Below are 25,602 nucleotides of genomic sequence, written 5' to 3'. Positions count from 1 at the left end.
CAAAGAGTGTGGAAGATTCCTAAACTTCTGAGAGGCTCTCTGGTTTGAGATGGGAATGAAAAAATTCTCAAGTTAGGAAAATATTAAATGCTAATACTAAAAAGCAAGACTGGGAGCTATCCTCTTGTGAATTCTCTTAATAATGACTTTTATTGTTGTTGAGTCACTAAGCCGTGTCTGACTCTTGGGACCCCATGGACTGGAGCCCTCCAGGCTCCTCTGTCCATGAGATTTCCCAGGCAAGAACACTGGAGAGGGTTGCCATTTCCTTCTCCAAGACATCTTCCTGACCCAGGGATTAAACCCTCATCTCTGGCTTGGCAGGCAAATTCTTTACCACTGAGCTACCAGAGAAGCCCTAATGACAGTCTGATACTAAAATATTTAGCATATAGCAGAGCTAGCACTAATCTTAAAAGTGCTTCTTCTAGAGCATTGTTTACAACTGCCTATTAGGAGATTTCCCTTCATACACTCATTCTTAAAGCTGTCAGTATATTTATTTTTAAAAAAAAATTATTTATTTTAATTGGAGGCTAATTACTTTACATTATTGTATTGGTTTTGCCATGTACTGACATGAATCTGCCCCAAGTGTACATGTATCCCCCATCTTGAACCCCCTTCCCACCTCCCTCCCCATCCCATCCCTCTGGTTCATCCCAGAACACCAACCCCGAGCATCCTGTATCATGCATTGAATCTGGACTGGCAATTTGTTTCACATATGATAATATACATGTTTCAATGCCATTCTCCCAAATCATCCCACCCTCTCCCTCTCCCACAGAGTCCAAAAGACTGTTCCATACATCTGTATCTCTTTTGCCGTCTCGTATACAGGGTTATCGTTATCATCTTTCTAAATTTCATACATATGCGTTAGTATACTGTACTGGTGTTTTTCTTTCTGGCTTACTTCACTCTGTATAATAGGCTCCAGTTTCATCCGCCTCATTAGCACTGATTCAAATGTATTCTTTTTAATTGCTGAGTAATACTCCACTGTGTAAATGTACCACAGCTTCCTTATCCATTTGTCTGCAGATGGACATCTAGGTTGCTTCCATGTCCTGGCTATTATAAACAGTGCTGCGATGAACATTGGAGTACACGTGTCTCTTTCAATTCTGGTTTCCTCAGTGTGTATGCCCAGGAGTGCGATTGCTTGGTCATATGGCAGTTCTATTTCCAGTTTTTTGAGGAATCTCCACACTGTTCTCTATAGTGGCTGTACTAGTTTGGATTTCTTTTTAAGTTCATTTCCTGGCCAGTTTTCTTGACTCAGACTTGTCCAATAAATGACTAAATCTTTAAGAGAGCTCATTGAAGGGTAAGATAATTTGTCTCTGGATATCTTAGAAAAATCATAGACTTCACAGAATTCAGAATTTGAATCTTGCTATCCCAACTCCATCATTTTAAATGTGAGGAAATAAAACTCTGGAGAAGTAAGGCATTCACCCCGGTTTACAGACGTTGAGGGAGGCATAACCTGGATTAGATACACTGAAGTCTCCTTATCCTGGAGGCAGGGGTCTTCTGGACAAATGGGAGATGGTGTGGATCCAAGTAGCTTTATCCAAATTATTCATGGCAGGCATGGTTCTGGGAGCTTTATCCACATTAATTGTTTGAGTCATCACCATTGACTTACTTGGTAGATATTTTTTTAATCAAAATTGTCATTAAATAGATATGAAGAGAACTTGCTCACTGTAAAGTGGTAGGGCCTGGATTTGAACCTGGGCGGTACTGGCCCCCAGCACCCGTTCTTTTGGCCTACACAGCTAGCTTGTGGAAGTCCACTGAAGCTTTCGCTGAGCCTCTTCTGTTGTTGGGAGCGCCTGGTCAGGTTCCATTATCAGCATCATTGCCTAAGTGACAGGAAGCAGAAACATCATTTCCCAAACTGCTTTGCCACTGTCAGAAATTCACTTGCAAAGAGTTATTATAATTATCACATAGTTTTAAGGATTCCCAGGAGAGGTTGCCTTTTTTGATTTTTTAAAAATTCTTTCTGTTAATAGTCTGAAATTTTTTTCGTTGTTCCTCACAGGACATGGAAGTTTCCTATCATTTTGACTCCAATTTAAGAAACTACTTCCTTTTTTTTTTAATGTAGCAGTCTGGCTGCTTTCCAGTGGCTCAGTAGGTAAAGAATCTACCTAGATGTCCATCTGCAGACGAATGGATAAGAAAGCTTTGGTACATATACACAATGGAGTATTACTCAGCCATTAGAAAGAATGCATTTGAACCAGTTCTAATGAGGTGGATGAAACTAGAGCCTATTATACAGAATGAAGTAAGCCAGAGAGAAAAACACCAATACAATATACTAATGCATATATATGGAATTTAGAAAGATGCAAATGATAACCCTGTATACGAGACAGCAAAAGAGACACAGATGTATAAAACAGTCTTTGGGACTCTGTGGGAGAGGGTGAGGGTGGGATGGTTTGGGAGAATGGCATTGGAACATGTATATTATCATATGTGAAACGAATCGCCAGTTCAGGGTAGATGCATGTTACAGGATGCTCGGGGCTGGTATGTGGAGATGACCCAGAGGGAGGACAAGGGGAGGAGGGAGATGGGAGGGGGGTTCGGGAGGGGGAACTCATGTATACCCGGGGCGGATTCATGTCAATGTATTGCAAAACCAACCAATATAACATTGTAAAATAATTAACCTCCAATAAAAATTAAAAAAAAATAAATAAATAAAAAGAAGAAGAAGAAAAAAAAAGAATCTGCCTACCAATGCAGGAGAAGAGGGTTCAGTCCCTGGGTGAGGAAGATCCCCTGGAAAAGGGAATGGCAACCCACTCTAGTATACTTGCCTGGAGAATTCCATGGACAGAGGAGACTGGTAGGCTACAGTCCATGGAGTTGCAAAGAGTCGGACACGAAACTGAGCAACTAACACTTTCACTTGTATCATTTTTTTTTTTTTTAGATTCCCAGGACCTACTGTATAGCAAAGGGAACTCTCCCCAATATTCTATAACACCATAACTAGGAAAAGAATTTGAAGAAAAAATAGAGCCATGTATATTTTTGGCTGAGCCCCATTGTGGTATACTTGAAAGTAATACAACATTGTTAATCAACTCTATTCCAATATTAAGAAAGCAAAGCAAAATGAACAAAAACTACTCTTATCTGGGTACATTTAGAGGTTAGATAAACTGTCTTTAGATATACACATGCCCTCTAGTTCTTAATGTAGTTTATTATTAAGAGACTGAAGGTCTTTTAAGACATGAAATGCAAGTTTCTTAAATTTTTTTTCCAATAAATACTTGATGCAGTTGATATGTGAAAGATACAGTGTGTATATTCAGATGAGATACTCTCAGAATGAGCCTGTGTGTGTTACCAGGGTCCTCTTCTTGCCTTCCAGTTTTACGGGAGCCCTATACAGTCCGTGTGGAGGACCAGAAAACCATGAGAGGCAATGTCGCGGTCTTCAAGTGCATTATCCCCTCCTCGGTGGAGGCCTACATCACCGTGGTCTCATGGGAGAAAGACACCGTGTCACTCATCTCAGGTAGGGTGTGGGCTTCCTCGGGGCAGGAAGGGTGCCAGCTCTCCTGCCCACAGCTCGTTCTGGGTAATGAAGCCGGTCTCCATCTATTTGCACTGTAATGAAGAATTTGTATGCTTCGAGTTGACGCTGTTTTAGATTAAACGTGATATCAGTGTTTTCTTTTAGTTTATATGGCTGGACTCATAGTCTCCAGTGAATTGACTGACGGGATAGAAATTTGTTTCTTGCATTATGTGTATAGTCGTTGAGTTACTTTTGGTTTCCAAGTTACCAAGGAAACATTTTTATTTTATTTCCGCTCCTGGGAATAGAAATATAGGCTTGTTGTTATCTGTGAGAAACCTCAGAACTGATATTCTTATATTCTCTGTAATCTGGAAAATGGAAACCCTGATTTTATGCTATTCTCAGCCTTTCAAGTGTCTTCAGAGTCATGTGGTATCTCTGGCCTCTTAAAGATTTTATTTGGGATATGTAGTCAGCGGCTGAAATACATACAGACAGACAGGTAGGTAGATAGATGTGTACATAAATAGCTTACTGGTTTACTTTTGGTATCTAGAAAAGATACCACTGAAATCTAGCTTCTAAGACATTGTGGTTCTTCTTTTCTCATGGTTTTTAAGCTGAGTTCTTGCTTCTTGCAACTTAATTGGAAAGCCATGCAGAACCTGGCTCAGTTTTCCTGTGTTGCCCATCTTTGGATAATGCCTATTAGATGCTTTTGGAAAATCGTCGTGACGAGCATTGAATGTGGCATGATGGGTTCTAAATGACTGGTTTTCTTCACATGTCCTTGTACACACGTGTGTGAGCGCATGCCTGTGCACACATTCCGATGTCACTATTGAACACCACCAACTTTGTGTCAGTTTATAGAGATATGAAACTGGAGCTAAACTCCCATGGTGAAAGAGCATTTGTATTATTTGTCTTATTGATTTGCTAGATAGTTCAGGTTACTATTACAACAAGGACCATTAAAAAAATCATTAAACTAGTACAAACTCCAAATGAAAAATTAAAATTTTCATCTTTATTGTGCATTACAGTGAACTCTAGGGGATAATTGATGTTTTTGGCTTTCTTTAATATCATCGTATAGTGAATTTAAAGTCCCTCACACTTCACTGAACAATAAATTCCTTGCTAGTATGTTTATTAATCATAGTAATTTGTTAACTTACAGTATGGAAAAAAATACTTAAGACTTAAATGTGATTGCAATAATCAGAATAGAGATTCACCTGTACAGTTTTACTTGCTAATTTTGATTGTTTAATGATCTTAACTGCTTTACTTTAGAGATCATTTTAGTTTCTTAACCACAGATGGAGAAGCTTGATGACAAGTTAGTCTGGCTGAGCCCCAAATTGGAGTCAGGAACATTCAGATGTGCATGGCAGGGGTTTGTGCGTTCAGGGAAGGGCAGAAATTGGTGTGATGTGTGGAACCTCCCACACTCGAGGGCCTAAGCTCAGGGAGCTCCTACCACCTTATAGCCACCATCAAATGTGCAACCTCAGCGTCTGCCCTAGAAGAGGAAGAGAGCCAGGGAGAGTGACAACCTGCCTTGGAGGTGACAGATGTCGCTTCTGTTACATTTATTTGATGAAGCAAGTCACACGGCCATGTCTGAATTTAATGAGGCATGTGCCTGAAAGGAGAGAACTGGAAATCTGGGTGAGAAATAGAAATACCTTCTATGAGGTTACTTATCTATATCTATGCTCAGTCACTGAGTCATGTCCAACTCTGTGCGACTTCATGGACTATAGTCTGCCAGGCTCCTCTGTCCATTGAATTTTCCAAGCAAGCATACTAGAATGGGTTGCCATTTCCTCCTCAAATCTGTATCTATGTCTATATAAATATCAATATCTAGTGTTTCCCAGATAGCTTTAATTAATGGTACACTTTCATTCATGTTTCACCTTTTTGTAATCTATGTGAAGAGACTATTTTCTTCTGCCAACATATGTCTAATGAAATTAAAATGAGCGGAGTTTTATATCTGGTGAGTGGAAGGGATGCTGACATGCATATAACTCCTAGTGCAGTGAGGTCAGGGGTGACTGAGGTCAGAGGGGGCTGGTGGGGCTGCCTTGGGACAGCTCAGAGCTGAGAGCAATCAGGAGAGGGTGAAGCAGCTGTGCAGGTGAGCCCTGTCCATCCACCATGGGGATGTTTGGGGGCCACTGCTCAGTCCCATGGGGCCAGAGTACCCCTAGGGGAAGCAGAGCAACAAAGGTCTGATGTTAACAGGTGAATCTTGGGGCTCAAGGCCAGGGTTTTTGGGAAATCTTGGCTAATTTAAATGGGTATCTGTTGTCCAGGCATTTCTTTCCAATGAAAAAGAAATTTAAGATGGATATATTCCTATAAAAATAAACAAAATGGCTTTTATTGGCACAACATACTAATATTGCCCTTCATCTTGGGCAAATAAGGCTGAAAGAATAAGGCTGGGTTACATCCTTTTAGGGGTGAGTTTACCAGCCAAGGTCTATCAGCATTTCCATGGGAGTGGCATGGTGTCATTGGCCATTCCCACCATGACGTCACTCCTGGAGGGGGGCTTGGAAACCCACTCCAGTAGTCTTGCCTGAAGAATCCCATGGACAGAGGAGCCTGGTGTGCCATGGTCCATGGGGTTGCAAAGAGCTGAACATGAGGGAAGCACAGGCACATGTACCATGGTGTCACTAGTTTCATGCACATTAGGTCATGCACCGATTTCTTCCCAGGACAGGTCTGAGTTGGCCCAAATGTGGACTCAGAGATCAAGTTGCACCTTTCTGTTGTGTGAGTTCATTATATCACTGATGTTAAGAATGTAAATGAGTTCATTTATATTTTTATCAATTTTTGGAAGGAATTCAGATATAGGCTGAATGTTTGCATCCTGCCCCCCACCTCCAAATTCATGTTGAAGTCCTCCCCTGCTGAGATGGTGTTGGGAGGGGAGGCCTTTGGAAAGTGATTAGGGTTAGATGAGGTCCTGAGGGATTGGGTCCCCCCATGATGGGATTAACAACCTTGTAAGAGGAGAATGGAACTCTTTTGCAACACGTGAACACAGGGTGTGAGGGTGGCTGTCTGCAGCCCAGAAACCAAGAAGGCCCTCACCAGCCCCCAACCATGCCAGCACTCTAATCTCCAACTTCCTGTGTCCAGAACTGTCAAGAGTAAATGTCTGTTTTTGACATTTTGTGTATAGCAGCAGAGCTGAGACAGGAGGCAAGAAGGAATCTCAATCTCCCCAGGGGAGGAAGGGTGCCTTGTATCCGATATTGCTTTACCCTCTGCTCTGTGGTCTACCTGGGCTCCTCACCTGAGCCACAGGACACTCCGTGGTTGACCTTGACCCTCAGACTCTGGCACAATGGAAAATGAAAGTGAAAGTGTTTAGTCACTCATTCATGTCTGAGCCTGTGGACTGTAACCCACCAGACTCCTCCGTCCATGGGATTCTCCAGGCAAGAGTCCTGGAGTGGGTTGCCATTTCCTTCTCCAGGGGATCTTCCTGACCCAGGGTTGGAACCTGGGTCTCCTGCATTGCAGGTAGATTCTTTGCCATCTGAGCCACCAAAGACCCCAAAAGCATGTGCCCAACATGGGGCTTGAAGCCGGGACCCTGATGAGTGACTACCAATTGTGGGAAGTGAAAACATTTCAGCCACATACCTTGCATGTAATGTCCTCTTTTAATATGATGGTTCCTGTCTTACTGCCTTTCTGAAATAAGCCAGGAAAAGCAAGCGTAATGAGGTCTGAAGGCATTTTTAAAGCACCCTTATCACTTCTCATCCTCTAAGCAAAAATGAGAGCCTTTGACTATCAGATATGAATGTAGCCCAAAAAAAATGTAGTACTGTGAGGAGGGATGCGCTTCAGGGGGTATTGTTGATATGAAGATGGATATGTAGGACCCCACTGGAGAAGGACAATATCCGTAACTCTGTGTCCAGGTTTCACTCAATAGCCTGTTGTGAATTTCTTCCTGGCTAGGGAGGCTGGCAGTCAGAGAGTCCAGCGCACCACGTCTGTTTCCTCTGATAAAATTCTGAAAATCTCACTGGGGGTTTAGCCACATTAACATCAAAGACATAGCCCAAGGGTAACCGGATTTGGAAAATTGAAAAAGCAAACATGTTACCATTCCTCCATTCCTGGAGAATCTGCCTCTGTCTTTCGCACTGGCCCGATATTTCCCATCTGAACACCTCTATTAGCAATGGCTCAAGGAGAATTTCATCTCTGAGGATCAATGAGTTTAAGTCCAAGGATGATTATCTTCTTCCTGTATTTAGATTAAAAGTGAACAATTTTCTGCCCACATTAAATATCAAAGGACATCAGCCCAGCACTTCACATGAAAAACGTGTGTTGTGGATTTTGGCTGCTGTCTTTGGGTCTGGTTGTCACAGATAAGGCAGGGCTGTGCTTTAAGAACCTTCCACTGCCTGAGTTCCCCCCAGCACCCCGCGGATGGCTTCAGCTTGTAGGAAGCTCAGGGGAGAGCTGTGGCCCCTATATGGGCAAACATTACAAGAACATACACCTTTGAATCCTTTTGCCTGGGGAGACACGGAATGTTTCACAAAAGAAGTGATCATTTAAGACAGTCTTTGCATTTTAGTATGCAGAAAATAATTACATTGTATATATGAGGCCTGAAGGTTGTCTTAAGAACATTTCAGCAAACTTAAAACTAAAAACAGATTTGATGTGATCTATTTTCATTTGGACTTTCTTTTAGGCTTCCTTCCTGGCTCAGCTGGTAAAGTATCCACCTGCAGTGCAGGAGACCTGGGTTTGATCCCTGGGTTGGGAAGATCCCCTGGAGAAGGGAAAGGCTAGCCACTCCAGTATTCTAGCCTGGAGAATTCCATGGACTGTTTAGTCCATGGGGTCACAAAGAGTCGGATGCGCCTGAGCGACTTTCACTTTCTTTTCGATGGAGAGAGGCACACAGCTGTTGGGGGCAGGGATAGTGATGCTGCAGTGGGCGGTGTGTTTGCCTGCTGTGTTCTGTTCCTGTCACACAGAGCTCTGCGAGCCTGTGGCCCCTCTTTCTAAGGAACTTACATTTTAATTTGATTTCTAGTCACTGGGCATTTTCAAGGAGTTCGCTTAGATAGCTGCTCGTGTTGCCATGGCGACGAGACCCAGTTCTGCCCTCAAGGTGCTTGTGAGCAAAAGGAATCAGATCAACATCAAAATGATATAAAAAGCAGACCTATAGTCATTTGAAAGCTTCGTCTTTGATTTTTAAGGTACCAGAGAGTTGCAAAATTAAGAAGCATTTCTTTAACACTCATTAAAAGTAAATTTATAGGGCCAAATGGAAACTGTAAGAGAAATATATTTGTACCTATCTATCTACCCATCCATCCAACTACCTGTCATCTATATTGATTTTCAGCAGATAGGAGCCTTATTTCAAACACTGGGAAATTATTCTTAGCACAAGAAGTATGCAGCAAACTGGAATTGAAAGGGTGGCTGTTTTTATTCAGTCACGAAGTCGTGTCTGGCTCTGCAGCTCCATGGACTACAGCATGCCAGACTTCCCCGTTCTTCACTGTCTCTCAGTGTTGGCTCAGATTCGGGTCCATTGAGTAGCTGATGCTATCTAGCCATCTCTTCCTCTGCCACTCCCGTCTCTTTTTACCTTCAGTCTTTCCCAGCATCAAGGTCTTTTCGAATGAATTGGTGCTTTGCATCAGGCAGCCAAAGTATTGGAGCTTCAGCTTCAGCATCAGTCCTTCCAGTGAATATTTAGGAATATTCAAAGAGTGGGTAGATGTAATATTTTCACTGTACTATATTTTGGGGATCAGGCTAACTGAAAAATATATTCCACATGAAAGTTGACCAGAAGGGAAGGTCCTGTTCTCTTTTCTTTTTAAAAGCCATTAATTGATTATAATTTTGCCTTTTAAGTCCATTGCTCACCAAATTAGTTTTTACATGTTATTCTCCTGCCACCTGGAAGTAATTAAAACCCAGGTTGTTTACAGATCTGGAGAAAGCTCACATAACAGTGAGGCTGGAGGTCGTACTGATGATGGACACAAGCCTGGATTTCCAAAAATGACCCAGTAATGAGACCCCAAAAGACCCAGAGTAAACAGAGAGCCTTCTGATAGTCTCCATGAAGAAGACAAATCCCCGCACTCAAAATTAGAAACTGCACCTTGTAGATCGTTGCCTGAAACAAATAAACGCGGTGTTTCCGACTTCTGAACTACTGAGACAGAGAGAGAGAGTGACTTTTGACGATGGGCGTGTTAGCGTAACATTTAACAGCAGAGGCAGGGACAGGAACGTCCGAAACCAAACTTACCCAGAGCACCTGTGCACTGTGCATGTGTGAGGGAGTGCGTGGGAGGGAGTGCGTGTGGGAGGGTGAGTGTGTGAGGGTGTGCGTGTGTGAGGGTGAGTGTGTGAGGGTGTGCGTGTGTGAGGGTGTGTGTGTATGAGGGTGTGTGTGAGGGTGTGTGTGTGTGAGGTTGTGTGTGTGTGAGGGTGTGTGTATGAGGGTGTGTGTATGAGTGTGTGAGGGCGTGTGTGTGAGGGTGTGTGTGAGGGTGTGTGTGTGAGGGTGAGTGAGGGTGAGTGTGTCAGGGTGTAAGTATGAGTGTGTGAGGGTGTGCATGTGTGAGGGTGAGTGTGTGAGGGTGTGAGGTGTGTGTGTGTGAGGGTGTGTGTGTGTGAGGGTGTGAGGGTGTGCGTGTGTGAGGGTGAGTGTGTGAGGGTGTGAGGGTGAGTGTGTGTGAGGGTGAGTGTGTGTGTGAGGGTGTGTGTGTGTGAGGGTGTGTGAGAGTGTGTGGGTGTGAGGGAGTGCGTGTGGGAGGGTGAGTGTGTGAGGGTGTGAGGGTGTGTGTGTGTGAGGGTGTGCGTGTGTGAGAGTGTGTGTGAGGGTGTGAGGGTGTGTGTGTGTGAGGGTGTGAGGGTGAGTGTGTGAAGGTGTCTGAGGGTGAGTTTGTGAGGGTGTGTGTGAAGGAGTGCGTGGGAGGGAGTGTGTGTGAGGGAGTAAGTGTGGGAGGGTGAGTGTGTGAGGGTGTGTGTGTGTGAGGGTGTGTGTGTGAGTGTGTGAGGGTGTGTGTGAGGGTGTGAGTGTGTGACGGTGTGAGGTTGTAAGGGTGTGTGTGTCTTAGGGTGAGTGTGTGAGGGTGTGTGCGTGGGAGGGAGTGCGTGGGAGGGAGTGCATGTGAGGGTGTGAGGGTGTGAGGGTGTGAGGGTGTGTGTGTGAGGGTGTGACATTGTGAGGGTGTGTGTGTGAGTGTGTGAGGGTGTGAGGGTGTGTGTGTGAGTGTGTGAGGGTATGAGGGTGTGTGTGTGAGGGTGAGTGAGGGTGAGTGTGTCAGGGTGTGAGTGTGAGTGTGTGAGGGTGTGTGTGAGTGTGTGCATGTGTGAGGGTGTGCGTGTGAGAGTGTGAGTGTGTGAGGGTGTATGTGTGTGAGTGTGTGAGGGTGTGAGTGAGGGTGTGTTTGTGAAGGTGTGTGTGTGAGGGTGTGTATGAGGGTGTGTGTGAGGGTGTGTGTGTGAGGGTGTGACTGTGTGAGGGTGTGTGTGTGTGAGGGTGAGTGAGGGTGAGTGTGTCAGGGTGTGAGTGTGAGGGTGTGTGAGGGTGTGCATGTGTGAGGGTGTGCATGTGTGAGGGTGTATGTGTGTGAGGGTGTGTGTGTGAAGGTGTGTGTGTGTAAGGGTGTGTGTGAGGGTGTGTGTTTGTGAGGGTTTGTGTGTGTGTGTGTAAGACCCATGGTCTGCTATGATGGCATGAGTCATTAGGTCATCCAACAGTATCCTTAGCTTTCCTACTCTGAGTATTACCTGCGGAATATGGCTTCCAGTTGCAACTCTGACACAGATTCTCTGGGCAACACAGGGCAACTGCCTCTTTCTCTTGCTGCAGCCTCCTCGTGGGATAAAGGTTGGTTTCACTGGTTCCCCTTACAAGACAATAGCAGAATACTAAAATTGCAAATTAAATAATCTCCTTCTGAGCCAACTACTGTCCAAGTTATTTTTCTTCATCTTAGATTTAATCTCTTAGATTTTAACTTGATGTGTGTGTCAAGGGTTTGGTTGTTCACTGGGGAGACTCCCAAGACCCTGCAGCCAGGCCTTTTGTGCTCACTGCTGAGCTTTTCCCCACAGTAAAAGGGTGCAGAGCACAATCAGCACAGGGAAAAGGCACCCGGGGAGAAATCGGAAGGAAACCAGGTGTGAGCTTCCAAGAGTTCATTCTCCCTGGAGTCACAGGGAATGCGCTTATTCCCCCAGCAAAGAGCAGTGATGGATATGAAATGCTGTCTATCAGGAAGCTTCTTAAAGACTTGCTACCCACAGTTTTTACTGGGGGGCTTGTCACATAGGCATGTGCCTGGCATGTCCCCAGATTCCAGACTCCTAGATGGAAAGAAGGTGTTCAGCATAAGCAGTATTTTTACATTTTAGGCACATTGACCTGGAATTCTCCAAGGGTAGCAGCCTCAGACCAACTGTGTTAACTCTTCTCTGTATAATGCAGCTTCTTCAATGATGGTGCCTTGCCATTTTCGCTCATTTTCTCACTCATTCAACCATCACTTTTCAAATATGCCCAATACCAAAGGCTGGAAAAAACCACATGAATAAGACATACTTTGAGGACTTTATCACCTCCTACCCATATTTCACAGCCTATAGATGGATCTCACCCCAAATTCTTTAATATCTCCAAGCACATTGACCCAGATTCTTTCCTGGTTCCACTTGAATGTCAATGTAGTTTCATTTTATGTTCAGCTATTAGCGATTGCCTGCCTGTTCTCCTCTCTGTTATTTTGGTTCTTTCTAGACTTGAGAAACAGATGGTAAACCTAGTCATTCAGATGTCATTTGGACCCAAGTACATTTTCTGGTCTCTTGCTCATTTGTGAAGTTTCATTTCAGCAAAATTAAAGAGACTAACAGGATCATTCATGAAATATTATCAGACAGTGGTGACAATAATTAATACTGTTGATATTATCACTATCATCAAGTAAAATCAGATGTCATTAATCAAAATTTGCTTGGGCAATGTGCCATAGTATAAGAAAGCAGGATTCAAGATTTCCAAACATAGTTTTTGACTCAGAATAAGAAAAGTAAAAGTGAGGTCACTTCAGTCATGTCCAGCTCTTTGTGACCCCATGGACTGTAGCCTGCCAGTCTCCTCCGTCCATGGGATTTTCCAGGCAAGAATACTGGAGTGGGTTGCCATGTCTTCTCCGGGGGATCTTCCCGACCCAGGGATCGAACCTGATTCTACCGTATTGCAGGCAGATTCTTTACTGTCTGAGCCACCAGGGGATTCCTTGAGAATAAGAGCTCAGTGTGGGATCAAGACCAAGACCTGAGATAAGCATGAATAATGCTGGGCTCTTAATGCTGCGTCCGCTTATGTACTGGGCAAGTCCAAGTGGAAGAAGTTCCCTCACTAGGTATGTTTGGAGCTCCAAGCAGAGGCATCATGCTTGTCTGCCCTTTCTGGTTTAATTTCCGGGCAGATGGGGCAGGACAGTAAAACTTCCAGCATGCCAGACTTCTTCCCTTCTCAGCATCCCAATCAGCAGCAGAATCCCCCAGTTCAGATAGTTGCATCATGGTCTCCTCCCACCCCCAGCCTGCTGAGCCTGGCTGACCATTCTCACCAATTTATTTTAACTACCCTTCACTGTCTCTCCAGATCTTTGGATATTTCTGTCAGTCTTTTCCGTGTTGTGGAAAGGGGCTTCTGAACTTTTCCTGGTTCTTAAGCTGTCCACTCCCAGCCCCTTGTGGACCTACGCTCTAATGTTCAAAAAATAATATCTGTTCCTACATTGTATCTGAAACCGGCTCTCTCCAGTGACCTCTCCTACCGCAAACACTGGATTCATCGTGGTTTTTTTCTGTTTGTTTCCAGTCTACTCTCCGACCAGTACTGTGGTCGTGACCTCCCTGACTTTTCTGGGACCCGTTTCCATCTGTTTGCTCCACTGTGGCCTCTGCCATCACCTCTTCAGTGATTATTGTATGTCTTATGACACAGGTGCTCAGCTCCCCCAATTTTAAAGAACACTTTCCTTTGCCAGCTTCCATACCATAATGAAGGATAGGGAAACCTGGTGTGCTACAGTCCACGGGGTCGCAAAGTGTTGGACAGAACTTAGCTACTGAACAACAACAACATTGCTTTCATTCATTCCTTTTTCCCTGGGAAATTTGTTAAAAGAATAGTCTGTACTCATCACTATTCCTAATCTGTAGTGATTTGGTCCATGCCTCTTACGTTCTACTGAAGCTTACCTTGTCAAGGTTCCTCAAGGCTTCCTAATAACTGTCTCCTGGTGCACACTCTTTCTGACCTCCTCCTCCACGGGCCGGCCCTCTGCACGGCCATGGGGGACTTTCTCCTGTCTGTTTCTTCACTTTCTCTTTCTGACCTCCTCCTCCACGGGCCGGCCCTCTGCACGGCCATGGGGGACTTTCTCCTGTCTGTTTCTTCACTTTCTCTTTCTGACCTCCTCCTCCACGGGCCGGCCCTCTGCACGGCCATGGGGGACTTTCTCCTGTCTGTTTCTTCACTTTCTCTTTCTGACCTCCTCCTCCACGGGCCGGCCCTCTGCACGGCCATGGGGGACTTTCTCCTGTCTGTTTCTTCACTTTCTCTTTCTGACCTCCTCCTCCACGGGCCGGCCCTCTGCACGGCCATGGGGGACTTTCTCCTGTCTGTTTCTTCACTTTCTCTTTCCTTGAGTTCACATCTTTTCTTCCCTGCTCAGAAATGTGACTGGACCCCCAGACTCAGTCCTCACCACCTCCCTTTCTCATTCTTCTCTTTCTCCATTTTTCATTCCATCCCTTCGCCAGACGTCATCCATCACTTCTGCAGATCCTGACTTTGGCTCTGTCTCCTCTCCTGGGATTGATCGGTTCCAATCTCTGCCTGCTCCCTTCTTGCCACTTCCAGCAGAATATAACTAATGTGGAACTAAACTCCCCCCCAACCATGAGTGAATTTGCCTTTACATTACTCTTTTATTTTGATAATAACTATTAGTTTCCAAACAGTCACTACTTTGGTGGCTTAAAATACAGGAATTTGCTCTGTCACAGTTTAGGAAGCCAGAATCCAAGGTCAAGGTGTCAGGAAGTCCATGCTCTCTGAGAAGTCTAGGGGAGAAGTCGTTCCGAGTGTCCCTCCCAGGTTTGGTGCTCCCAGCTGTCCTCGGTGCCCTTAGCTCGTGGACACACTCCATCCCTGTCCCTGTCATCACTTGGCTGTCTTCCTGTGTGTGTCACTCTCTCTTTTCTCTGTTCATAAGGATGCTAGTTATGTTGAATTAAGGGCCCACCTATTCCATTATGACCGCATTTTGAAAAACTCCATCTGCAATGACCCTATTTCCAAATAAGGTTACATTCTGAGCTCCCAGGAAGGGCATGGATTTGGGGAGAACACTATTCGACCCAAAATATTAACAAATCCTTTTAATTTTTTTTTAACTCTCTCCTATTTTACATCTATTTCCTGCTTGACCCATTATAGACAACTGACAAATACTTATTGAAGAGGATCCTTAGACAATTTTTTTTTTAAGGAAGGAAACAAAAATCAGAAAGTCTCAGCGGTGTGGCAAGAGGTGCCAGCACCCAGCAGTCCCTGGGCTGCCCCCAGCCCCACCCCAACCGAGTCAGAACACCAGCTGGCAGCTACTCCCTTCCCCCCAGCTGCCTCTCCTTCAGCTTTGAGGGGCTCACACTCATAATTACGCTGGGCTGGGAGCCAGGATGGGACAGAATCAAGGTGGTCCCGGGCCAAGACACCAGGGCTCGAGGGAAACTGCTTGACTTGCATTTTCAGATCATGCTGTGGATAGAATTGTGCCCCTCACACCCAAATACAAAAGTTCTAATCCCCATGTGTCTGTATCTGGAAATGGGGTCTGTATATGGTAAGTAAGGTTTGATGAGGTTGTAAGCGTTGGGCCCTAATCCCTTAGGACTGTGACTGGGTAAGAGAAGAGACCTGTGAGTCCACGGTGAGAAAGGAAAAGATCTCACCAGACCCTGACCTTGCTGGGACCCTGGTCTTGGACTTCCAGCCTGCAGAATTATGAGAAACAAACATGTGCTGGTTCAGCCACTGAGTCTGTGGTGGTCTGTTCGGGCAGCCCAAGCTAACACAGATAATACGCACATAAACTCACTCTCCGCATTTAATTTTGCAATTCTTGAACTCCACTGTGCTTCTCTACTCAACTTTTTGGGTTGTGCGATACCGCATAAGGCTTCCCCCTTATGGTAAAAAATCCGCCTGCCAGGGCAGGAGACACGAGAGACATGGGTTCGATTCCTGGGTGGGGAAGATTCCCTGTAATAGGAAATGGCAACCCACTTCAGTACTCTTGCCTGAGAATTCCATGGACAGAGGGCTTGCAGTGAGTTGGACATGAGGGAGCATTCTTAGGATATTGTATAACACATATGTAATACCATATTACACATATGAAGCAATCTGATGATGCAGTGAGCACTCCTATTTTCAATGAATGATGCAATTTTCAGGTGCAGTGGATTATTTGACATCTCAGAGTCCCGTGTTTCCCTTCTCTAAAAGAAATTGAGTCCTTTATTAATAGAAAAATGAAGAATACAATGCCCCCTTAGCCATAGGGGATACATTCCAAGACCTCCAGTGGATGCTTGAAACTGTGGCGCGTACCAAGCCCTATATATGCTGTATTTTTCCTATTCATAGCTAATTTTGATATAGTTTAACTGATAAATTGGCACAGTAAGAGAATATCTGAATTGTCAGTATCACTATTCTTGCTTTGGGGCCTTTATTAAGCAAAATAACGTTTGTTAGAGCCAAGAGGGCTCCTAAGTGACAGAGCACTGTGTAGCTTATTCTATGTGGGTACGCTGGACGAAGGGATGAGTCACATCCCATATGGGATGGAGCAGGTGGGGCAGAATTTCACCATGCTACTGAGAACACTGCACAGTTGAAAAGTTATGAATTATTTATTTCTGAAATTTTCCACTTAATGTTTTTGGACTGCAGTTGACAGCAGGTAACTGAAACCTTAGGAAGCCAAACCATGGATAAGTGGGGTTGATTCTAAACCTCCCAAATGACTAGCTGTCTGAAAATTTACATGCAAGAAAATCTTTTTTTTCTGTAAATACCCCAAATTCCAAAGTCAGTTCCAAGGTAACTGTAGTTTCATTGGTTGAACTTAGTAGGGAAACATCTACAACTAAGCCGTATTTGGACAATTGCATTGACTGTGCTGTGTCCATGTGTCGGGAAGTAAAAAGAATATTTACAAAATATTTCAGGCTGTTTAGTTTCTGGAATATTGTGAGGATGCCTAGAATTGCCCATTCAGAATTGGGCTGTATAAAGATGGTGGCGCAGTTGGTAGAAAATCTGCCTGCCATTGCAGGAGATGTGGGCTCCATCTCTGGGTCAGGAAGATCCCCTGGAGTAGGAATTGACAGTATTCTTGCCTGGGAAATCCCATGGACAGAGGAGCCTGGCGGTCTAGAGAGTCATACAGGAATAAGCAACTGAGCACGTGCAAGCATGCACGCACACACACATGCACACACACAGAGAGAGACTGAAAATCCTCAGCATGCATTGCTATGCAGGCGGGCATAGCTGTGATGTTCTTTTCAGAGAAGCTGATAAGCATACACAGTAAATAAGGAAATATGAACCTCCTAACATCTCCCAATAGGGCCACATGCTCTTCCAGAGAAAGTTTCAGGCTTCTGTTCACCTTCCATTTTGCAGTCTGCGTGAGAGCTTGAGTTTAAACTCAGAGAGACCAGGCTTTGAGTCTCAGTTTCACAGCTGTGAGAGCTTCATTAATTAATTGCCTCTCTGTGGAATCGAACCTAGTGTTTTTATAAAGACCGGAAATGCCAGGAAGGGTGTTCCATGAATTATACATTTTTAGCCAGTTCTCGCTCTCTGGTTGTACACTCAGCTCTCTCGTCAGAGGTTGCAAGGATGGAGTCTGAAGGCATCAGCCACATTCAGGTTCCAGATCCACCCTGGACCAAGCTGTGACCTTGGGTTTATCACACAGTCTTTCTATGTTGCAACCTCCTCAATCATTACATGGGAACAACAATAAAATGTTGTAACATTTCAATGATTTAATACATGTAACGTGCTTAGAACAGTGGTTGACATAAAATTTGGCATTATTACTGTTGTCATTATTATCTCCTGTCTATCTAAAGTGTTCTTGCTGCAGAAATTGTGTGGTCAGAACCCATAGTCCAAAACAAATGAGACATTCCTTACATGGAGCTTGTTAGGGATGAGAACAGAAGTAATTCTATTTAAGAAGAGTTGTTAAAATACAAGGTATCCTGAAGAAAAAGAAAAGTGAAAATGTTAGTTGCTCAGTGAACTGTAGCCCTCCAGGCTCCTCTCTCCATGGGTTTCCCAGAGAAGAATACTGGAGTGGGGCGTCATTCCTTTCCCAACCCACGGGATCAAATCCAGATCTCCTGCATTGCAGGCAGATTCTTCACCATCTGAGCCACCAGGGAATCCTGAAGAAGTTGTGGGTAAATTATCTGAAATCTTCCAAATTCAAAGCATTAGAGTGCTACTGAGTAGTCACATTGGATTTTATCAAAATAAACAACTCTTTATTAAATGTTTTCTTAAACATAAATTTGATGACATAAAATGAGCAATAAACTAGAATGAAATGATCCTATTTTTTCCTTAACCAAATATTCCTTAAGCATATATTCTGATCATAGATAAATCAGAATATATGCTTATAGGAAGGGTTTGGACTTAGATTAAAACAATTGGGTATTAAATAACTAACAATGTAACTCAGGTTCTATCTGATGACTTCACAACAACCTCATAGATCAGTATTCTCATCAGCCCCCTTTACAGGTGAAGATACTGAGGCACAAGGATTTCATTAATCTGTACAAGATCTATCTTGCAGTTCTCTCTCTCTAACAGATAGAGGTTTTACATTAAAAGAAACTTTCTTTCAGCCCCCAGTCCATAAATGCATAATAGTCAACACAAGTTTCCAGCTGCCTGACACACAACTTTAGCAGCCTTAACTTGAGAGCAGGAACTTGTGTAAGCAAGTAAAACATGTTCCGATATGGTATGATCCAAACCAGGCTTAGCTTTCTGGACATTTAATCTATTTAGAGCATTTTATTGCAGTTTGAGGACAATAAGCCTAATGTTCTTTGAAATAGTATTACACATCTAAAGAAAGATCAAAATAGATGAAATTGACTAGGATAAAAAATAATTTTCCTAATTTCAATTTTATTTAGACCTGGCCTGGGACTTCCTTGATGGTCCAGTGGTTAAGAACTGCAGCTTCCAATGTGGGGGTGTGGGTTTGATCCCTGGTGGGAGAGCTGAGATGCCACATGCCTCCTGGCCAAAAAGCCAAAACATAGAAGCAGAAACAATATTGTAACAAATTCAATAAATACTTTAAAATGGTGCTCATAATAAAAAGGAAATCATCTGAGTCCATTTTAATGAGGTGGATTAGCCTAGAACCTATTATACAGAGGGAAGTAAGTCAGAAAGAGAAAGATAAACATCATATTCTAATGCATATATATGGAATCTAGAAAAATGGTTCTGAAGAACTTATTTACAGGGAGCAGTGGAGAAACAGACATAGAGAATAGACTTATGGACAGGGGGAGAGGGGAGGAGAGGGTGAGATGTATGGAAAGAGTAACATGGAAACTTACATTGCCGTATGTAAAATAGATAGCCAATGGGAATTTGCCGTATGGCTCAGGAAACTCAAACAGGGGCTCTATATCAACCTAGAGGAGTAGAATGGGGAGGGAGATGGGAGGGAGGTTCAAAAGGGGGGAGATATATGTATACCTATGGCTGATTCATGTTGAGGTTTGACAGAAAACAACAAAATTCTGTAAAGCAATTATCCTTCAATAAAGAATAAATAAATTAAATAAATAAATAAATTGTTTCCCATTCCCATTGACTGCAAGTGTGGTGTTACGATGCCTGTTGTCATTAGTCTCCAAGTCGTGTATGACTCTTCGGGACCAAATGGACTGTAGCTGCCAGGTACCTCTGTCCATGGGATTTCCCACGTAAGAATACTAGAGTGCGTAGCCATGTCCTTCTCCAGGGGATCTTCCCGACCCAGGGATCGAACATGCATCTTGTGCATCGGCCAGAAGATTCTTTGCCACTGAGCCACCAGGGAAGCCTGCCTGTTAAGCAGTAGGGGTTTAATAAATATTTGTTAAATGAATGTCAGATGAGCAACTCTTCCATCAAAGTGGTGGTGCTATTTCCTTTTGAATTATTCTTAATGCTTTATGGCAAGATCTTACTTTCCTATACACCGTTTTCTTCTTCTGCTAAGAACACCCTTATGTCAACCTCTTCACCCAAGGCAGAGTGTCTGGGCAGGTACATCACAGTTAACCCTGGAGTCCTCAGCTCACTTCTGCACATAGATATCCAAATCTCCAATATTTAGTGGTCCCAAAGCAAAAGCTGTCTCCTTTTATTTTCATGAACTGATTTTATTTTTGTAACAGCCTTGCAATTTTTTTTTTTAGTTTTCTGAATGTTGAGTTTTATTTATTTATTTTTAATTTTTTTTTTATTGGAGGCTAATTACTTTACAATATTATATTGGTTGGTTTTGCCATACATTGACATGAATCCGCCCCGGGTGTACATGTGTTCCCCTTCCACCTCCCTGCAGTATCTCCTGGAGAAGGGCATGGCAACCCACTCCAGTATTCTTGCCTGGAAAATCCCATGGACAGAGGAGCCTGGCAGGCTACAGTCCATAGGGTTGCAAAGAGTTGGACACGACTGAAGCGACTTCAGTCGTTTCTGTTAGCATGCATCTGTTAAAATATAGCACAGACTAAGTCAATAAAAATCCTTATTTCAAGATATTTAGAGGCATTTTATAGCATTTGTTGATGCACTGGGTCCACAGCTGAGTCATTGTTCCTGAGACATCACCTTTTTTTTTGTTCATCTAAAGAGGGCACACACACTGGTGCGCACAGCGTGTCAGCTCTGTATGACTGTTGTGTGTGGGTGTGCCTGTTTCAAATAGGTATCAGTGTGCCCCAAGAATCTATGATGCTGCCCCCAAAACTGTAGAATTTCTGAGTGGAAGAGTTTCAGTATCTTTCTGATCTGGACAGTGGAGCCCTGGAAAGGTCACATGCTGAGCAGCAGGAACAGTGGTCCTTAGCCAGGGGTCCCCCCACATGAGCCTGGATGAGGATGTGAATGCTGCCTGGACTATCCTTCCAGATCCATCACAGGATCATGTTTCTCATCTGAAAATGATGTATTGGAAGAGGAAAGAGTCATCTGGACAGCTAGTGGCAAAGAGAGGGCTCAAACCTGGGATTTTGGGTGGCTGTTTTGGCACAAGTGATTTTAAATTCCTTCATTGCTGTCATTTAAGCATTGCATAAGCATATGCATAAGATATTGCTTTTAAAGTTGCCTTTTTAAACAATTATGTGACCCATTTAAAAAGGGCACAGATGAGATAGAGGCACAAGGAAATAACTTACTTAAAGTGAATAGGTTCACCTTGTTGAAGAACAAGCAAAGACTAATGGGGCACTTTTAATTATTGATTTAAAAGAAATTCGTTGAAAACTGTATAACTCAAAATGAATCATTTTGAAATAGACCTAAAATTCTGAGTTTCTGTTTTGTTTCAGTATCAAATATTTAAAATGCATTTTGCATTTTGATGCAAATAGTATGTTGTATATCTGGGAATGTTTACTGGTGGTTTCAGAAAAGAAAAATCATATATATATATACATATATGTGTGTATGTATATATGTGTGTGTATATATATATATATATATTCTATTAAGGCCATTCCTTAATAGAAATGTCCTTAGATCAATGTTTCTTGACTTTTTTTTGGATCAGGGATGTGCTGAGGAGATAATGAAGACTGTAGAACAGTGGATCCACAGAAAAACACGTTAGCACCCAAACCTGCACTAATTCCAGGCCTTTTCCCTTCCTTTCAACCTCACCGCCTGTTTGCACCCTCCTAACCCCATCCTCCTGCCCGCGACCCAGATTAACTAGGCGTTCATACCACCTGCAATAGAGATGTTAGGCAGCCTCTTTTTCTGTCTCTCTGCCCACCCCTCTCTTTTTTAATTCAGTTTTATATGGAAAACTGCAGCCTCCTTCTTTGTCTGATGTCTTATTTGTCCTTGCTGCTTTGGATCCATCTGTTAAGCGTACATTTTTCCCCCTTCTGTGCCCTGTGCATTGTACCGGTAACTTTCACGGCAATTGTTCTTGTACCAGGAAAAGCAAGGGGTTTTTATAAGAAGCCTTCATCAAGTCATTTTCAAACTGCAGATGATATTAAGAGAGAGAAGCCATACTGAGTACACCCCTCCCTAATTAGATGGTGAAATTTTTAGTTCTTGGCACTGTTATCTGTTCAAATTGAAACCCTATCATGGAAAAAGCCAAATGAACTTGAAACTGCGGAGGGCCATTTCCCAAAAGGGAAGGCAGCCAGACGCCAGCCCTCTGTGGGGAGCCAGAGCACATGCCGTCTACATGCACGTGACATGATTCCACAGCTCCCATCTCCAAGTTAAGTCATGTGCTCGAAGGAAAAATTATCCTAGGATTCAGGATCTTTAAAAAATGGTCTGTGTGACAGGTTACTCCATGAACAGCCAGATGTTGAAGAAAAGTATATTTCAGGTTCCCTCCTCCCGTGAGCTCAGTCGTGTCTGACTCTTTGTGATGCCGTGCGCTGAAATGCGCCACGTTTCTCTGTCCATGGAACTCCCCAGGCAAGAATACTGGAGTGGGTTGCCGTTTCCTCCCTCCATATGACAAGTTACTCCATGAGTAACCAAATGTTGAAGAAAAGCATGTTTCAGGCTTGCAGGTAACTTTTAAATGATTCACAGAGTTCATTCAGGGCTCATAAACTGTGCATTATTTTCTGTGAGTCTGTGTCCCAGTCATTCCCTCTTCTGTTGAATTCTACTTGAACTATTGTCATTAAATGAAAAGACATACGAATGTATGTTTCAATTACTTCCTCTCCTGATGAATGCTAACCTTCCCATCACTCAGTGAGGGACATATAAGCATCCTGTTATGGTCAAGCAAGCCTTCAGTGATTCTATGGTGAGCAGTTTCCATGGAACTCTGAGTCGGTTTTAGATGAGACATAGAACCTCTGGTTTCTTTGAGGTCTGATGCACACTCTTCACTGGACTCCTTACATGATTTATTCATGTCTTGAACAGGTGAATCCAGGTTTATTTCCCCGAATCACTTGCTCTTGTTTACTTGTTTGATTTGTTGAAAAAAAAAAAATGAATACGTATACTCTGGCTTCTCTGCAAATCATATAAATCTTTCACATTTTACAAAAGAAATATATATATGTTCCTCTCTTCCTGTATCAAATTACCAAATGTTTATGAATACCTTTGACTTTTATTGAAAATTTAAAAAGTTGTAGATAGTAAGTTCATGCATCATTATTAATCTTCTAAAGAAAAATAATGAAGCTGAAAAACTAATTTCATGTATTTAAAATATACACTGATTGCACATTCATCACTAATCTCAAATCTTATTATCTATTTTCTGTACATGGGGAAAAAAATATATCCAAAGTTGCTCTTGTTTTAGGATCTTTTAATAAGATTAAGCTGGACTTCTCAGGTGGTTCAGTGGTAAAGAATCCACCTGCCAATGCAGGAGACACAGGAGATTTGATCCCTGGGTTTATTCCTGGGTAAAGAAGATCCCTTGGAGGAGGAAATGGCCACCCACTCCAGTATTGTTGCCTGGAGAATCCCATGGACAGAGGGCTACAGGCCACGGGGTTACAAACAGTCGGATATGACTTAGCGACTAAGCTTGAACACAAGCACACCACGGAGATTAAGCTACGTTTTATTAATTGTGGCTATTGATTTATAGATCTTTTATATATGCCCTTTTGAAATAGTTATCCAGGAGGAGAACAGGAAGGCCTATAGACATGTGATTTAGGATATTTCTGTTTTAAATGGTCTATTTCATTGAGATAGAATGAGTGTCCAGTATTTTAAACCCCATGAGTAACAGCAGAAGTATTAAAGGTGATGAGATTCGGAGCCTACAAAAAGCTTCAGTAAAATTCTTTGTATATATCAGGTGATTACATAGGATCCCAAATCCAGTTTTGCAGAGAAATTTGTTTATTAATAACTATTCCATGAAAACAGAATTTAAAGAATAATGGGAAAAAAGCAATTGAGAGTGCACTTTTGCCTTTAATTTAAATTTGGGGTATTTACCTTTAGTCTCAAATCCTTTTTAAAAAGAATTAGATGGGACAGAAACTATAAATTAAGGACAGTTATCTGAACTTGGTTGTAGAAGTGAAGTCATTGAAATTGGGGTCCTGTAAGAGGAACTGCAAGCACATTGGACAGAAATGAAGGAAAACTAGAGGGAGATCTGGAAAGCAAGTAGGCCACATGTGTACACTTCGTTCTCTGTGCCCGTATTCTTTCTGATGACTGCATGATTTATTCAGAGATTTATTGATTTTCTTCTCTGCTCTAGCCTGCTGACCTGGTTTTGCTGACAGGTTTGTGTGCCCCAAACCAATCTGACAGTCATGAGTATGCTATCGTATGAGTCCCCGTGGTCTGCAGCAAATATTTTATATCTAGTCCTTATCAACAGTAAGTGAACACAAGAAGAGAGCCATTGGCACACCTTCCTTTAATGTGCTATGAAAGGAATTCAGAGATGCCAACCTGGAACAGATGTGAATTTGTGTGTGTGTGTATGTGTGTGTGTGTATTTATGTATGTATAAATGTTAGAGTGGAAGTTGTGGCTGTTTTTACTCTTAGTACCAGACATTAAGTGATACTTGGTTATGTAAAAATGCCCTATGAGATCTGTGATTTGCTTCACGTTAATTCAGTGATATCCTAAAGGAGATCAGTCCTGGGTGTTCATTGTGGGGACTGATGCTGAAGCTGGAACTCCAATACTTTGACCACCTCATGCGAAGAGTTGACTCATTGGAGAAGACCCTAATGCTGGGAGGGATTGGGGGCAGGAGGAGAAGGGGATGACAGAGGATGAGATGGCTGGATGGCATCACCGATTCGATGGACATGAGTTTGGGTAAACTCCGGGAGTTGGTGATGGACAGGGAGGCCTGGTGTGCTGTGATTCATGGGGTCGCAAAGAGTCGGACACGACTGAGAAACTGAACTGAACTGAACTGAACTGAATTCAGTGCATGAGGGTGGGGTTCAGCAGGACTTGACCATTATTGAAATAGATGAAGGATACAAGCAGGTTCCTTATACTTATTTTTGTATTTTGTGTATGTTTAAAATATTCTATAAGGAAACATTAAAGAATGCACACCTGCATAACAAACCATGATCATTTTTTATTTGAACCTTCAGAGCACACGGTTCAACATGAGCGACTGGCACATCAAGCCAGGAGTAGGCAGATTATGAATGTCATAGATTAAAAATTAATGCTATATTAAGTGAAGTGTTGTTTTCCTGCTGGTTATGAGCTCTGAAATTCTGGTACAAGACTAGAGCCATAAAAAATGTCCTTTAAATCAGTGATGCTTCTCCAAGTTGAGGGTATTCCCTCTCAGTTAATAAAATGGAATATTTTCAACCAGCATTTTTCAAGCTGGGTCCATGGAGGGGCTAAGAGAACAGGGAAAAGGTCATGTTGGTTCTGGGTTCAAAATTTTTAGAAAGTAATGTATTAAACAGTGGCAACACAGTTTTTTACTTTGGAACCAGTGCAAAGCAATGCATGCATGCTCAGTTGTGTCTGACTCTTTGCGACTCCGTGGACTGTAGCCCACCAGGCTCCCCTGTCCATGGAATTTTTCAGACAAGAATACTGGAGTGGGTTGCCATTTCCTCCTCCA

The sequence above is a fragment of the Moschus berezovskii genome, chromosome 1 (genome assembly GCF_049115385.1).
Source record: "Moschus berezovskii isolate FMDL1 chromosome 1, NW_MosBer_1.0, whole genome shotgun sequence".
In the NCBI taxonomy this organism is placed as follows: Eukaryota; Metazoa; Chordata; class Mammalia; order Artiodactyla; family Moschidae; genus Moschus; species Moschus berezovskii.
This window is presented reverse-complemented; position numbering follows the sequence as displayed.